The sequence below is a fragment of the Salmo salar genome, chromosome 15 (genome assembly GCF_965601325.2).
Source record: "Salmo salar chromosome 15, fSalSal1, whole genome shotgun sequence".
NCBI classification, from domain to species: domain Eukaryota; kingdom Metazoa; phylum Chordata; class Actinopteri; order Salmoniformes; family Salmonidae; genus Salmo; species Salmo salar.
In genome coordinates this window covers 23,007,357-23,023,231 of record NC_138305.1, presented here as the reverse complement: position 1 = coordinate 23,023,231, position 15,875 = coordinate 23,007,357, and the positions used below count along the sequence as shown (strand labels likewise).

The following is a 15,875-nucleotide window of genomic DNA, read 5'->3' as shown; positions in this document are numbered from 1 at the left end:
TAAGGTTACACATTGTAAGGTTACACATTCTAAGGTTACACATTCTAAGGTTACACATTCTAAGGTTACATATTCTAAGGTTACACATTCTAAGGTTACACATTCTAAGGTTACACATTCTAAGGTTACATATTCTAAGGTTACACATTCTAAGGTTACATATTCTAAGGTTACACATTCTAAGGTTACATATTCTAAGGTTACACATTCTAAGGTTACATATTGTAAGGTTACATATTCTAAGGTTACACATTCTAAGGTTACACATTCTAAGGTTACACATTCTAAGGTTACATATTGTAAGGTTACATATTGTAAGGTTACATATTCTCAGGTTACACATTCTAAGGTTACACATTCTAAGGTTACACATTCTAAGGTTACACATTGTAAGGTTACATATTGTAAGGTTACATATTGTAAGGTTACACATTCTAAGGTTACACATTCTAAGGTTACATATTGTAAGGTTACACATTCTAAGGTTACACATTCTAAGGTTACATATTGTAAGGTTACATATTCTAAGGTTACATATTCTCAGGTTACATATTCTCAGGTTACATATTCTAAGGTTACATATTCTCAGGTTACACATTCTAAGGTTACATATTCGCAGGTTACATATTCTAAGGTTACATATTCTCAGGTTACACATTCTAAGGTTACATATTCTCAGGTTACATATTCTCAGGTTACATATTCTAAGGTTACACATTCTAAGGTTACATATTCTCAGGTTACATATTCTCAGGTTACATATTCTAAGGTTACACATTGCATCATGTTTGTTCCTGGAGTTTCATCACCATCATCAGTTTACTTTATTTATTTATTTCTCCAAACACAAGCTCCTACTATTTATAGTTGATCACATATCCACATATCATGTGTTACATCATATTGATATCATACCAAATGTTTTATCATATTTCAAAGCCTAAGCAGTCACTTTTTCAACTGGGTTATTTTTGATACTGTTGTGGCCAATGTTAAATTTATTGCCTGGTTTGAGGAAGTCATTCAAACATCCACATGGCAGATTCTTCAGACTCCACACATATCACAGACACTAAGGTGGAAGTTTAAAAGACTGTAAAATATGGAACTCATTCAGGGTGATGGTATAGGGCCTCAACGGTGTCAAGGTTATTTAATAGATTACTGGTCATCTACTGTTAGTAGCCCCGTAGAACGTATCTCAATGTTCACAACATATTTGCTTTGTAGATTAGGATCTCTACAGGATGTGAACCAGACAGGGATCTCTACAGGATGTGAACCAGACAGGGATCTCTACAGGATGTGAACCAGACAGGGATCTCTACAGGATGTGAACCAGACAGGGATCTCTACAGGATGTGAACCAGACAGGGATCTCTACAGGATGTGAAACAGACATTGATCTCTACAGGATGTGAACCAGACAGGGATCTCTACAGGATGAGAACCAGACAGGGATCTCTACAGGATGTGAACCAGACAGGGATCTCTACAGGATGTGAACCAGACAGGGATCTCTACAGGATGTGAACCAGACAGGGATCTCTACAGGATGTGAACCAGACAGGGATCTCTACAGGATATGAACCAGACAGGGATCTCTACAGGATGTGAAACAGACAGGGATCTCTACAGGATGTGAAACAGACAGGGATCTCTACAGGATGTGAACCAGACAGGGATCTCTACAGGATGTGAACCAGACAGGGATCTCTACAGGATGTGAAACAGACAGGGATCTCTACAGGATGTGAACCAGACAGGGATCTCTACAGGATGTGAACCAGACAGGGATCTCTACAGGATGTGAACCAGACAGGGATCTCTACAGGATGTGAACCAGGCAGGGATCTCTACAGGATGTGAACCAGACAGGGATCTCTGCAGGATGTGAACCAGACAGGGATCTCTACAGGATGTGAAACAGACAGGGATCTCTACAGGATGTAAACCAGACAGGGATCTCTACAGGATGTGAACCAGACAGGGATCTCTACAGGATGTGAACCAGACAGGGATCTCTGCAGGATGTGAACCAGACAGGGATCTCTACAGGATGTGAACCAGACAGGGATCTCTACAGGATGTGAACCAGACAGGGATCTCTACAGGATGTGAACCAGACAGGAATCTGTAAAAACAACCTGAGGTCAAATAAAGAAATAAAACAATTTAATTTAAAAACTGAAATACTATTGGTTACTCACTCTTACACCTACTGGGCAGAAACTGGCAAAGTGCTCAGACTTCAGAGTTTAACTCTAGCTTTGATAGCTACTCAGACGCTAGCTACTCAGACAGAGTTTAACTCTAGCTTTGATAGCTACTCAGACAGAGTTTAACTCTAGCTTTGATAGCTACTCAGACAGAGTTTAACTCTAGCTTTGATAGCTCCTCAGACAGAGTTCAACTCTAGCTTTGATAGCTACTCAGACAGAGTTTAACTCTAGCTTTGATAGCTACTCAGACAGAGTTTAACTCTAGCTTTGATAGCTACACAGACAGAGTTTAACTCTAGCTTTGATAGCTCCTCAGACTTCAGAGTTTAACTAGCTTTGATAGCACCTCAGACAGAGTTTAACTCTAGCTTTGATTGCTACTCAGACAGAGTTTAACTCTAGCTTTGATTGCTACTCAGACTTCAGAGTTTAACTCTAGCTTTGATAGCTAGTCAGACAGAGTGTAACTCTAACTTTGATAGCTCCTCAGACAGAGTTTAACTCTGGCTTTGATAGCTCCTCAGACTTCAGAGTTTAGCTCTGGCTTTGATAGCTACACAGACAGAGTTTAACTCTAGCTTTGATTGCTACTCAGACAGAGTTTAACTCTAGCTTTGATAGCTGCTCAGACAGAGTTTAACTCTAGCTTTGATAGCTCCTCAGACAGAGTTTAACTCTAGCTTTGATAGCTCCTCAGACAGAGTTTAACTCTAGCTTTGATAGCTCCTCAGACAGAGTTTAACTCTAGCTTTGATAGCTCCTCAGACAGAGTTTAACTCTAGCTTTGATAGCTACACAGACAGAGTTTAACTTTAGCTTTGATAGCTACTCAGACAGAGTTCAACTCTAGCTTTGATAGCTATTCAGACTTCAGAGTTTAACTCTAGCTTTGATAGCTACACAGACAGAGTTTAACTTTAGCTTTGATAGCTACTCAGACAGAGTTTAACTCTAGCTTTGATAGCTACTCAGACAGAGTTTAACTCTAGCTTTGATAGCTACTCAGACAGAGTTTAACTCTAGCTTTGATAGCTACTCAGACAGAGTTTAACTCTAGCTTTGATAGCTCCATGTATGACTCTCTAGGAACCAAAGACGGATGAAATCCTGACTTTTCTTCAGCTGTGTAGGGTAGGGTCCGCTGGGTAGGCGAGTGGGGGTGTAGGGTAGGGACCGCTGGGTAGGCGAGTGGGGGGTGTAGAGTAGGGAATCGCTGGGCAGGCGAGTGGGGGTGTAGGGTAGGGAACGCTGGGTAGGCGAGTGGGGGGTGTAGGGTAGGGAATGCTGGGTAGGCGAGTGGGGGTGTAGGGTAGGGACCGCTGGGTAGGCGAGTGGGGGGTGTAGGGTAGGGAATCGCTGGGCAGGCGAGTGGGGGTGTAGGGTAGGGAACGCTGGGTAGGCGAGTGTGGGTGTAGGGTAGGGAATCACTGGGTAGGCGAGTGGGGTGTAGGGTAGGGAATCGCTGGGCAGGCGAGTGGGGGTGTAGGGTGTCTCAGGCCGTGTGTGAACAGCTGAAAGGTGTGATTTCACAGGCTCGCTGCCCCCTGTCAGGCTCTGATTGGGCTGGACAGGAGGTGCAGGCAAGGCCCAGGCTTCAGAGAGACACCAACAGGTGGTAGGCCGCTGCTCTGTGCTGGGGCTGGGGAGGGGGGCAAGCCGAGCAGGAAGCTTGGGAGGGGGGGGGGGGGCAGGCCGCGGCGGAGGCTGGGGAGGGGGGCACACCCGGCGGATAGAAAAGGCCAGGCGAGGAGTACTGATCTGGACACAATCCACTGGCTGGACACAGAGGAAGGAACACCAGGACGATACGGCAAGAGAAGAGAGGAGAGGGAAGAAAAGAAAAGAAAGACAGAAAGAGAGAGAGACAGATACAGGGGTCTTGACTGGTACAGGAGGAGAGGACAGCAGCCCAGGTGGGAAGGAAGGAAGGAAGAAAGGGGAGAGAGAGGTTGAGGACTGCTACAGGAATGGTGTGGTCTGGTTGAGGGCCTAGAAGACTTCAGGGACTAGGAGAGGTGTGTTGGCTGTGTCACTGTCAGTAGGTATTTAGTTTAGAGTTATGGCACCAGGTGTGGCTGAGTTATGTTCTGTTTGTGGAGATCTGTTGGCTTTGAGGAACTGTTGCTGGGCAGCTTTCCAGTAAACCTTTTTTTTTTGTTCAAAGTACTTTTCTAGAAGTTTTGCTAGTTGATAGAAGTTAAAAGCTCCTGATTGTTCAATAGATGATTCTGATGTTTGCTACAAGTAGATAGTGAAGAATTGACTATAATATTACTGTTGTGACCAAGGAATTTTTTAATCTCTGTAAAACCTAAAGTACTCATAATCAAATAGCTTAGAGTCACATGTTCTGTGCTCTCTCGCCATCAAATCCCCCTGATTTGCTGTACCATGTGAGCTGAGAGTGGGACAGGGACAGGGGGATGGGGGGGGGGACAGGGGGGACAGGGAGACGGGGGGGGCAGGGAGACGGGGGACAGGGGGGACAGGGGGGACAGGGGGGACAGGGGGACAGAGGGACGGGGGGGACAGGGAGACCATGAGACAGGCAGAGCAGCAGGTGTTGGAACAGTTGTTAGGTAATGTCTATCTGTGGTTTATGACGTTGGGACAACGACACTCTGGACCACTAGCAGGATGTGAAGCCTTCGTCAGGTGAGGAGCAGAAAGGAGAGGGGTGTTCTGTAGAGAGGAGAGGAGAGGGGATGAGAAGGGGGCACAGCCTGGGTGCAATCTAGAGGCCTGAAGGTGAGCTTCTGTTTGCTGAGGTGTCACACGGTTCCTGCCTTTGATCAACAGTGTAGTGTCAGGAAAGTGAGGACCATGTTAGCTGTTAGCTGTTGGTTTGTCTTGGTCTTGATAGATTCTTAAAGGTTCCTAGAATTCTTTTAGGTTCCTAGAATGCTTTTAGGTTATTAGAATGCTTTTAGGTTCCTAGAATACTTTTAGGTTATTAGAATGCTTTTAGGTTCCTAGAATACTTTTAGGTTATTAGAATGCTTTTAGGTTATTAGAATGCTTTTAGGTTGCTAGACTGCTTTTAGGTTATTAGAATGCTTTTAGGTTCCTAGAACACTTTTAGGTTATTAGAATGCTTTTAGGTTATTAGAATGCTTTTAGGTTCCTAGAATGCTTTAAGGTTATTAGAATGCTTTTAGGGTCATAGAATGCTTTTAGGTTCTTAGAATGCTTTTAGGTACTTAGAATGCTTTTAGGTTCCCAGAATTCATTGCAGAGAAGGGAAAGATGTAGTAAGGTAGAATTTAAAATGTTCAGTGGAGCCAGCTTTCTGGATGGAGTTTAGTAGAGTGCATCAAGGATAGACTGTCTGAATGACCCATTTCCACACTACGGTGGAGACAAGGAAGACTCTGGGATGTGGATGAGACCATGAATCGCAGTAAAGGTACAGAAAATGATTTTGTTAAAAGTAAAAGTTTAATATTATATATTGTCTTGCCTCTACTTTTACTAGTTGTGGTCATCTTAAAACCACTTCGTTGTTGAGATTTCAGTCAAATGTATTTATTGGGGTTTCAGATATCACAACGTGACATACTGCACAATGTTGATGAACTTTAATAGCTAGTGACCTTTATGTGTTAGTAGTCAGTGTGTCTCACCCCTCTGAGTTATCTAGACACATGAGGTCTAAAGTTACTGACCACTAGGGACAGGACAGGCAGCCAGTCATCCAATATGGCTGCAGCACTATCCATCAAACGTCATCCTCCTTACACTGACTGAGTACAGAAATAATCTTGGCTATGTTGTGAAACTCCTCTTGATAGAAGAGTATTTAAATTATTCCTATTTCAATTAAACATTTTTTTTTTATTGATAATGGAATTAGATTTATGACAATCGTCCCATTGAACAAGATTTCACCTTGTGAGTTTAACCTAACGTCTAACTGCACGTCAACGTTAACACCACAACGTACCTCATTTCGTCCTGCTACTTCCTTCAGGTTAACCACTGTGTTTCACTTTAAACTGATTATGGACGGGAACTTCAGTTACACCCCTCTCTCCCTCTCACCCTGTCCCAAATGACACCCTATTCCCTATGTAGTGCACTACTTTTGTACAGGGTCCATAGAGGCCTGATCAAATGAAGTGCACTATATAGGAAATAGGGTGCCATTTAGGATAAATCTACAGTTAACAAATAGGGTGCCATTTTGTATGCATCTACAGTTAACCAATAGGGTGCCATTTTGGATGCATCTTCAGTTAACCAATAGGATGCCATTTTGGATGCATCTACAGTTAACCAATGTTAGACAGTTAAGGTTCTGCTCACACTGCCCTGGGACTGTGTGGTAATGAAAGGGTGCTTTGTGTCCTCTAGCCGGGGCCGGTCTGTCAGGGAGGAGATCCTGTCGTTGCCTCCTGTGAAGACATGCTTCCTTATATCCCCATATGAATACTGCTGTTATGGAATGTAAGGAAGTGTGTGGTTACAAGGGGACTGGAGCGCCAAACTGAGAAGATGATGCTTGTTTGGATGAAAACTAAGGCTGCAAGACTGAATGGGCGTTTTATTGTCATTTATATAGAGGAGTAGTGTGTGTGTGTGTGTGTGTGTGTGTGTGTGTGTGTGTGTGTGTGTGTGTGTGTGTGTGTGTGTGTGTGCTGTGTGTGCGTGTGTGCGTGCGTGCGTGCGTGCGTGCGTGTGTGCGTGTGCGTGTGTGTGTGTGTGTCTGTGTGTGTGCGTGTGTGTGTGGCCCAGCCAACAGGTGGAAGGGGCTGTTCTTCATTCGGTGTCCTTCAGCCCAGACACGTGTGGTCGTTAACCACTAGCTGTGTGTGTGGGTGAAATGGCACCCAATTTCTTAAATAGTGCACTACTTTTAACCAGAGCCTTTATGGGCCATTGTCAAAAGTAGTGCACTTTAAAGGAAATAGGCTGCCATTTGTGACGTACCTCTGCCCTGCCCAGCCCTGCTGCTGACAGTCAAGGGGGATTGACAGAACAGCTGTCCCCAGTTATAGCAACAGGAGGAGGGGTTGGGAAAGAAGAGGAGAGGGAGGGAGGGAGAGGTGGGGTTGTCATTGAGAGTGGGGTGTGTTGGGTAGAGGTTGAGTGTTGACTGGTTGTTTGTATCTCTAATAATATTATTTCACTTTTTATTTCACTTTTTATTTAACCTTTATTTCACTTTTTATTTAACTAGGCAAGTTGGTTAAAGAACAAATTATTATTTACAACGACTGCCTAGGATGGGAGAGGTCTACTCTGCTTAGTAACATCACTTTCTCCATGTCTGTCTAGTCCAGTGAAACATGATTTATCCCAATGGTCTTAGTTAGTTTCCAGATTGGACAGTGATAGTTCTGTGAGTAATGTTTTATTTAACCTTTATTTAACTAGACAAGTCAGTTAAGAACAAATTCTTATTTGCAATGACGGACTACACCGACCAAACCAGAACGAATTGTGCGCCGCCCTATGGGACTCCCAATCACGGCCGGTTGTGATACAGCCTGGATTCAAACCAGGGTGTCTGTAGTGACGCCTCTAGCACTGAGATGCAGTGCCTTAGACCGCTGTGCCACTTGGGAGTGATGATTAGTTTCCTGATTGGACAGTGATAGTTCTGTGAGTAATGTTATGGTAGTGATGATGACAGCCTCTCCATATCACGTCATGATATGTTATAGTCCCGTGTCATCACTGTTGTGCTTTTACTGACCTCCCTTTTTTCCTGTTTTTCTTTCTCTCTTTTCTAAACAGGAACAAGAGGACGATGTGGGACTCTGAAGTCATGGCTCCAAAATATCATCTCCACTGCCCTCCTGTCTCTCTTTCTTTCTTTCTTCCTCTCCTCACCCCTGTCCTATCTCCTTCCTCCTCCTCCCTCTCCCTTCCTCCCATTCTCCCCCCCTCTCGCTTTCCCTCTCGTCCTGAACTGCACGCCTTGCTGTGGCTGGTCAAACGGAACCAAGTCAGGTGTTTTAGTGAGGTTTGGTCCCCTTCAACCAGCTACTGCGTCGTGAACTCAGTCAGCAGACAGACATCCACAGCGGGATTGACAGACAGAGTGTCCACTGCTACTACTGTACTACTGTAGCCTACTGCTGCTGCTTGTGTGTCTGAATCACGTCAAATTCATCTACTTTTTGTACCACTATGGATGACTTTTTTTTTTTGATGTTTCTGTTACGTACATTTTTATGTTGTGTTTCAAAAATAAAGAATTAAAGATGTGACCGTGATTTTATCTCTGTCATATTTACATTGGGTTGCTGTGCTATAAGTTGCTGGGTATTAGCCAAGGAATGAAACTATTACATTCCCTGTATTAACCAAGGAATGAAACTATTACATTCCCTGTATTAACCAAGGAATGAAACTATCAAATTCCCTGTATTAACCAAGGAATGAAACTATTAAATTCCCTGTATTAACCAAGGAATGAAACTATTACATTCCCTGTATTAACCAAGGGATAAAACTATTAAATTCCCTGTATTAACCAAGGAATGAAACTATCAAATTCCCTGTATTAAACCAAGGAATGAAACTATTACATTCCCTGTATTAACCAAGGAATGAAACTATTAAATTCCCTGTATTAACCAAGGAATGAAACTATTACATTCCCTGTATTAACCAAGGGATAAAACTATTAAATTCCCTGTATTAACCAAGGAATGAAACTATCAAATTCCCTGTATTAACCAAGGAATGAAACTATTACATTCCCTGTATTAACCAAGGAATGAAACTATTAAATTCCCTGTATTAACCAAGGAATGAAACTATTACATTCCCTGTATTAACCAAGGGATAAAACTATTAAATTCCCTGTATTAACCAAGGAATGAAACTATCAAATTCCCTGTATTAACCAAGGAATGAAACTATTACATTCCCTGTATTAACCAAGGGATAAAACTATTAAATTCCCTGTATTAACCAAGGAATGAAACTATTACATTCCCTGTATTAACCAAGGGATAAAACCATTCAATTCCCTGTATTAACCAAGGAATGAAACTATTACATTCCCTGTATTAACCAAGGAATGAAACTATTACATTCCCTGTATTAACCAAGGGATAAAACCATTCAATTCCCTGTATTAACCAAGGGATGAAACTATTAAATTCCCATTTCAACGTAGGGCCTACATTAGCTAAAAATATAACTCCAATGTTGCCAGTAATGTTAAATTCTTAGCTATGCCTAATTAAACACATGATCCAGTACTTTGGCAACTAGTAAGTATTTTATAAATCTCCCGCTTTGGGCTGGATGTGTCAATGTGTACTTCCTGCATGCATAATCTATGAGCAGAATTAGTGTTTTACCTCAATTAACCATGAAATCCCTAGTTTGAAGGGGACTGTTTCTGGAAGATGTGCTGTGCCCTCCCAAAGCCCCCTAGTAATTTGAGTTCCAGCCAATAAGATTCAGCCCCCTCACCATTTGAGTGACAGCTAGCCAGAATCCCTCACAGCAGAGGGAGAGAGCTGAGAGCAGTGAGTGTTGCACATATGGGATGTAGGACGGAATTTTCGGGGACCACTTTAGCACTACTTTTAGGAACTGTTGGCTAAAAAGTAAACCAAAGTACCGGATAATCCCTTTAACACAAGCCTCCAGTCACCAAGATGTTTGTCATTGGATAATAGAAGGTTTGCTCATAACATGATAATATTGTCATAGTTTGACTTAAATTTGCGACCATCGCATATGCTTCTACATTTTTGCTCTACGCAGTAGAAACATTTTCACCCGGGTAATACATCGAATGGCAACAATTATATTTGTTACGTTTGTGGTTTCATGTCCAGTGCTCTCCGGCTGTTGTTACATTTGTGCTGTTGTGATCCTCGCTATATAAGTCGTGTTACAAGTTCCATCAAGTGGGTTAACCCTATTTGTTTGCCTTTTACGCCAGCACCCCGGGTTTGCTTCCCTGCCCCACCGTTTGCTAAATTGGTGTCAGAAGAGGCCATTCGGGAACGCATGGCCCGAATGTGTGAAGGGGCTGAGTAGTCGAAGCTAGGGGATGTGCCTTCCCATTTGGAGGGGGACAGTGTAGCGATCCTTGCTATATGAGCCATATTATTGATTGCCTACGGAGCTGTGAAGGGAACGGCACCTCCATACCTTCAGGCTCTGATCAGGCCCTACACCCAAACAAGGGCACTGCGTTCATCCACCTCTGGCCTGCTGGCCCCCCTACTTCTGAGGAAGCACAGTTCCCGCTCAGCCCAGTCAAAACTGTTCGCTGCTCTGGCACCCCAATGGTGGAACAAGCTCCCTCACGACGCCAGGACAGCGGAGTCAATCACCACCTTCCGGAGACACCTGAAACCCCACCTCTTTAAGGAATACCTAGGATAGGATAAAGTAATCCTTCTAACCACCCCCCCCCCCCCCCACCTTATAAGATTTAGATGCACTATTGTAAAGTGGTTGTTCCACTGGATATCATAAGGTGAATGCACCAATTTGTAAGTCGCTCTGGATAAGAGCGTCTGCTAAATGACTTAAATGTAATGTAATGTAAATGTAAATATTACAATTCCCACCAAGTTGACAAGATAAATAGGGTGGTTGCCTTTCACGCGAACCAGGTTCACTTCCCTGCACAGTTGTTCGCTACAGTATCATATTTACAGTGTGAGAAAAGTTGTAACATTTCACTATATAAAGTCTACACCTAAGTCCAGTTTGGGTAAAAAGTAAAGGAGGCTTTTATATTTTTCTAAATCGTCTCCTATTGGTCAGATTTTGGCAATTTATTTACCAATCACGGTTTGTGTTGTATTCCCATTGTGATTGGTCCCTGAATTTTGAAATAAAAGCCTGTTTCAGGTGTCCATTCTCCAAAAAAACTGACGAAGGCTGAGGGTTTTACTTTAACCTCTACGGGATCGTCGTCGTCGTCGTTGTCCACCCACCCCACAACGCGGGACGGTTGAGCTAATGTGCGCTAATGTGATTAGCATGAAACTGGAATAATACATTGTGGCCTTTCTCTTGCATTTAAAAAAATGTAAATAAAATGGTTTTTTTCTTTGTATTATCTTTTACCAGATCTATTGTGTTATATTCTCCTACATTAATTTCACATTTCCACAAACTTCAAAGTGTTTCCTTTCAAATGGTATCAAGAATATGGATATCCTTGCTTCAGGTCCTGAGCTACAGGCAGTTAGATTTGGGTATGTCATTTTAGGATATTTTTTTTTTTTTAAAGGGTCCGATCCTTAAGAGGATTTATACAATCAAGACCTCATCTGAGAGAACCATGAGTACGTGGAAGTCCGATGACTGACACTATATTTTTTTTATTCTAAAGAACAAGCCTTCAACATAGTCCAAAGGCCAGCAGATGGTGATATTGAGTTCATCTTACCGTCCAAATGCATTGTATACAGCCGGCAATACACTCGTATCCCCCGTCCTAAAACCTTCTCCATTCAGGCTGCAATTCGATTTCATCCTTAACTGGATTTAATGGCAAGAAGGCAGAAAACAAATGGGGACAATGTGCTTTCCTTATGAAACACCATTTTCCTCCACCATGCTAAAGTGGCTAAATGCTAATCCCGGGATGTTGCATATCATGTGAATGCGGGGTGCACCCTCAGGAAATAGCATTCTTAGGGGTTAGCCATTCTAGCATATTTAAACCCATTTTTTCCAGCCTAAAAAAAGTTAAGGATGAAATCGAATTGAAGCCTGAATGGAGAATATTTTAGGCAATGTGCAAATTACGGGGGCTCAGTTCCCTTGAATGAGACGCTATCTCCCCTAAATGCAACAAAAGTCCAACTTTGAGGGGGGGGGGGGGGGGGGGTGACGATCGTCAAAAGGAGTAGACCAAGGTGCAGCGTGGAAAGTGCTCATATTTATTGTAATTGAGAACACTCAAACAACGTTCACGTTCTGCATGCTTACTGAGCTGACAAAAACAAGATCCCACACAGAAGGAGGGCAAAAGGGCTGCCTAAGTATGATTCCCAATCAGAGACAACGATAGACAGCTGCCTCTGATTGGAAACCATACCCAGCCAATCAAAGAAGAAAAACAACATAGAAATATGACACATAGAATGCCCACCCCATGTCACACCCTGACCTAACCAAACAGAGAAAAACGACTCTCTCAGGTCAGGGCGTGACAGGGGGTCTTCTCTAAATACTGCTAATTTAGCCATTTCCTTGTTGGTTTAAAATGTATATGTTTTACAGTGGTGTATATGAAAATAAAAACTAATATCCCCACCTCTCTGTCATGGTTTAAGTTTAAACCATTTCTTTCTATGTGGTGGCGCTGTCCAATCAGTACTGCTGAATTTCAGCCTCAGCTAAGCTCCTTTGAGCATAGATTTTCCTTTGTGCTTCCTAATTTTTGCTATTTGTTTGCCATGCGTCCTTGATAAAAAAATTTTTTTTTAAATGCATTACATTTATTAATTGATTTATCATTGTTTTGCTTTTCCAAGTCAGCTGTTTAAAGCGCTCATTGCTTTGTTTTCCAGGTGCACCGTGGGTATTGGTGTTCTCCGTGTCATCCGTGACCAGAAGTAGTAGACCATTTATTTAGCTTTATTATTTACTTTCTTTCCTGGTCAGCTGAGGATGGTTGACAATATCACTAGACAACTAGCCTACATCTAGCCATACAATCCATCCAACAAGTAGGCTATACGTTAATGACAGTAGGCCAATAAAGTGACTCATTCAAATAGAAGAGATTAATGTTCGGTTAGAAGGATTCGATTTTGCAGTGGCCTAGGCTTACATTGTGGATTTGTGTTCCCACGAGAACTGTTTTCACGGCAAAACAAAATGAAATATTACGTAGGCATAGTTACACTTACAGTGCATAGCCAAGATCCATGATTTGAAGAGGGTGCCTTTCCTGCAGTCAAATGATCAAATCGCCCTCTAGTGGCCTCATGGGTGGAATGTTATCAATATTTTTGGGGGGCCGAAAACCCACTGCTTCCATTTCAAACGGTTTTGTAATATTTCAGTCTTCTGTGATGTACAGCGCATTCTGAAAGTATTCAGATCCCTTGACATTTTGTTGCGTTACAGCCTTACTCTAAAATGGATTAAATATATTTTTTCTAATCAATCTATACACAATACCCAATTAAAGACAAAGTGAAAACAGGTTTTTAGAATGTTTTATTTTATTATTAAAAATAAAAAACAGACATACCTTGTTTTCATAAGTATTCAGCCCCTTTGCTATGACACTCGAAATTGAGCTCAGGTGCATCCTGTTTACATTGATCATCCTTGAGATGTTTCAACAGCTAGATTGTAGTCCACCTGTGTTAAATTTAAATGATTGGACATGATTAAGAAAGTCACACACCTGTCTATATAAGGTCCCCCAGTCGACAGTGCATGTCAGAGCAAAAACCAAGCCATGAGGTCGAAGGAATAATCCGTAGAGCTCAGAGACAGGATTGTGTCGAGGCACAGATCTGGGGAAGGGTACCAAAACATTTCTGAAGCATTGAAGGTCCAAGAACATAGTGGCCTCCATCATTCTTAAATGGAAGAAGTTTGGAACCACCAAGACTCTTCCTAGAGCTGACCACCCAGCCAAACTGAGCAATCGAGGGAGAAGGGCCTTGCAAAAGGACAACCATCTCTGCACCAAACAGGCCTTTATGGTAGAATGGCCAGATGGAAGCCACTCCTCAGTAAAAGGTACATGACAGCCTGCTTGGAGTTTGCCAGAAATAACCTAAAACTTTCCGACCATGAGAAACAAGATTCTCTGGTCTGATGAAACCAAGATTGAACTCTTTGTCCTGAAAGCCAAGCGTCACTGTCACACTGTATAATGATAGGAGGCAGGCACAGGAATATGTCATTGGGGGGTTTATTTCTCCACTGAAAATAAAGTATGTCATGAAAACGACGGGGACGAAGCCCAAAACAAACACGTGTGTGTGTGTGTGTGTGTGTGTGTGTGTGTGTGTGTGTGTGTGTGTGTGTGTAACCCAAACAAAAGAGTGAGGTGAAAACCGCTAAATAATGCGCAGGACGAGACCTGTAATAACAAGTGCACAATAACACGTAGCACGAAAGCCGATAAAACAGAGCATAGGTACTGACAAGACCAATGGACATGGTAACAATAACCGACAATGACAATGAGGAACACATACTAATCAGGGGAAATGGGAACCAGGTGTGCGTAATGGGACAAGACAGTCCGGGGTTGGTGGTAATGAATCCAGTTCAGCGACGCCTAGAAGGCCGCTGACGTAGACCTCCAGAGCTGGTGAACGGAATGAGCATCAGTACCAGGGGGATCCGTGACAGTCACGTCTGGAGGAAACCTGCCACCATCCATACGGTGAAGCATGGTGGTGACAGCATCAAGCTGTGGGAATGATTTTCAGCGGCAGGGACTGGGAGACTAGTCAGGTTTGATGGACAGTTGAACGGAGAGATCCTTGATGAAAACCTGCTCTAGAGCACTCAGGACTGCAGACTGGGGTAAAAGTTTACCTTCCAACAGGAAAACAACCCTAAGCACACAGCCAAGACAACACAGGAATGGTTTCAAGACAAGTCGGGGCAGCAGGTAGCCTAGTGGTTAGAGTGTTGGGCCAGTAACCGAAAGGTTGCTAGTTTGAATCCCCGCACTGACAAGGTAAAAAGCTGTCATTCTGCTCCTGAACAAGGCAGTTAACCCACTGTTCCTAGGCTGTCATTGTAAATAAGAATTTGTTCTTAACTGACTTGCCTAGTTAAATAAAGGTTTAAAAAATATATTATTATAAAAAGTCTCTGAATGTTGTTAAGTGGCCCAGCCAGAGCCTGGACTTAAACAGGATTGAACATCTCTGGAGAGACCTGAAAATAGCTGTGCAGTGATGCTCCCCATCCAACCTGACAGAACTTGAGAGGATCTGCAGAGAAGAATGGGAAAAGCTCCCCAAATACAGGTGTGCCAAGCTTGTAGCGTCATACCCAAGAGGACTCGAGGCTGTAATCTCTGCCAAAGGTGCATCAACAAAGTACTGAGTAAAGAGTCTGAATACTTATGTAAATCTCATATTTCAGTTGTGTAAAATTGCCTTGGCTGAGGGTAGGCTATCAACAGTGGTGTAGGCCTATTGGAGGATAAACGTAAGTAAACGTTGTTTACCCACCTTTTTCAGAAAAATGCGTTGAAAGTAGTGAGTGTTACTTTTATTTATTTAGAGACCGGAAATCTGAGTTTACCCAGCTTTTTTTTTTTTACCACTACATCACTGGGTACCGGTAGACCTATTTAAAGTTCATGGTAATGCACATTGCAGGGCCGGAGCCAAAACTGGCCTTTTTTTCATTGGTGTTATACTAAAGACCACCTTTGTCCAAGAGAGATTTACTCACGGTAATTCTACACAAAACAATAGCCCTTACTTATTAAGTGTTTCTAAAATCCCCTATGGGATAAAATGAATGGTGGGAAAACGATTGGAACCATTTCTCTGTTTTACCGCTAGGTTTTAAGGGTATTATAACTCATACTGTGGTACTCTATTGCCGGCTGCATACAATGCATTTGGACGATAAGATGAACTTAATACCCCCATCTGCTGGCTTTTGGGGCTCCCCTCAACAAATACCTCATTTGTAGGCACTTCGGAGCCTCGTTTATCTACA

At 42.7% G+C, this 15,875-nt stretch overlaps 1 long non-coding RNA gene across 1 annotated transcript; it reads left to right on the top strand.

Annotated features, from left to right (window-relative positions):
* The first annotated feature begins 3,959 nt into the window (after positions 1 to 3,959).
* On the top strand, positions 3,960 to 8,443 carry LOC123727231 (uncharacterized). Its single transcript, XR_006759131.2, has 2 exons — positions 3,960 to 4,237; positions 7,962 to 8,443. It is a non-coding gene; the product is annotated as an uncharacterized LOC123727231 (long non-coding RNA).
* Positions 8,444 to 15,875: the final 7,432 nt, after the last annotated feature.